At 37.0% G+C, this 1,893-nt stretch overlaps 1 pseudogene; it reads right to left on the bottom strand.

Annotated features, from left to right (window-relative positions):
• Positions 1–246: 246 nt before the first annotated feature.
• Positions 247–1,625, bottom strand: LOC147357647 (developmental pluripotency-associated protein 3 pseudogene; annotated as a pseudogene).
• Positions 1,626–1,893: the final 268 nt, after the last annotated feature.

Below are 1,893 nucleotides of genomic sequence, written 5' to 3'. Positions count from 1 at the left end.
TTTTGAAAAATGTCAGCTCAGGTACTCTGCCCATTTTTTTTTTTTTTTTTTAACCTTACCTCAAATGTGTAAACTTTATTCCCAACAGGACAGTATCACAAAATATTAGAATGCCAAAAAAAGAAAAAAAAAATTAGAACACCAGATATATTTACATCCTGAGAACGTGATGGGGGTAAGTATTATTCATTTAATACATAGCTAGCAAAAACAAGTCTAAGATAAGAACAAGGATTTATCTTAAAGTTACTCAAATAAGTCTCAAGTTTTATTAAGATCTTCTATAAACACATCTATTTGCTACTGAAAACTGAAACAGCACATCAAAAAATTTTATTACTATTTAACACACTAATAATGCTCTGGTCAAACCAGCCAATGTTATCTTTACATTCCTTCCCAAGTTAATTTGTTTCAAATTCTTGATATTGAGTTTCAACTTCAGGGTTAAGAAACAGGCAATACCTGAGACTTAATTAGTACTTCATGGTGTCAGATCAAAGTGGAATTAGTGTGTATTCAAGTCATTTCAATTCCAAGCTACATATAGATTCCTCATAAGTTAAAACTGTATTAAGGTAGAAAGAGATGCAAGTGAAAAAGACAAACTTACAATAAATATTATCAAAATATTGGTACAATCTTTCCCAGGCTGCTTCATAATGATCCTAAAATTACCAGCAAGAGAACAGTACAAGAATAAGGTTTATGACTCATTCGATTCCATGGCATAATTACTGTATGTTGTGTTGTAATAATTCTCATAATTATCATCAGAAGGATTTCTCTTAAACTGGCAATAACTACAGGTACACTGGAATCTTCGCACTCTTGATCGAATCTTAGTGTCTTCCTGCTGCTGTAGTTCTCTTTGAGAGTCAGAACGAGGAATTCCTTTGGCATAGCGAAGTCTGAGAGATTCAATCAGCTTTTGCATCCTGTACCTCCGCTCACTCAACACCGTTCTTACCCCTCTCCGCCTATGGGGTGTTTTCTCACTAGGTAACTGCCCAGTCAGTTGAGATGGGTATTCTGGTAGATATGGCAACTTGATACTAGGGTTGAGAGTCAAGTTACTGAGGTTTGTTGCTAACATTTCAGAGAGTTGAGTGGCAACCTGCATTGCCTGGGAAGCATCATCGATGGATGTTTTCAGAGACTCTAGGGTCCAGGTTGGGTTATCTTCTGATGAATCCATCGGAAGTCTAGTCACAGCTTGAAGCTCCTCCTAGATCTTTGGGTGCCAGGGGAAGGTGATGCTGTAGGCTTAAACTGCTCCAAAAAAGCCTGGAAGAACTATAGAGCTAAGAAAGAGGGGGAAAAAACCCAGGCTGACACGCCATGGTGAGAGAGTAAAAGTCTCCTGTTTCCTCTTAAAAACAACAGATAAGCCAATCAGCCAGCCTATTTTAATGTAAATGCTAATGAGTAAAAGGATAAGGTGAATGGGCGTAGTCCTATTAGGGGACTAACAGGAGAGAGTAATAATGCCCTCTGTCAAGTAGGGTAGAGATTTTATAAGGCGCCTCTGTGGTTGTGTCTTCCTGAGGTTGCCTGAAAAATCCATTTCTTTCAAACTCTGCTTGTAGATATGGCTGCTGGTTTGTGAACTGGGCTTAAAGTGCTAGCTCCTCCTTGAACTCTAGCACTTTATGCCCATTTTTTAATCAGATTATTTTTTTCTATTAAGTTGTAGGAGTTCTTTGTGTATTTTAGATATTAACCCTTGTATTGGCTATATTGTTTGCAAACATCCTCTCCCATTCAGTAAGCAGACATTTCATTTTTGTTAATAGTTCCCTTAGCAGTATAAAGATTTTTAGTTTGATGCAGTATCATTTGCTTATTTTTGCTTTTGTTTCCCTTGCCTAAGAAGATAGATCCGAACAATAT

The sequence above is a fragment of the Bos grunniens genome, chromosome 15 (assembly GCF_055505025.1).
Source record: "Bos grunniens cultivar Pamir isolate PY7600 chromosome 15, Bosgru_T2T1.0, whole genome shotgun sequence".
NCBI classification, from domain to species: domain Eukaryota; kingdom Metazoa; phylum Chordata; class Mammalia; order Artiodactyla; family Bovidae; genus Bos; species Bos grunniens.
The sequence above is the reverse complement of the archived record's forward strand: the minus strand, read 5'-3'. Positions and strand labels throughout refer to the sequence as shown.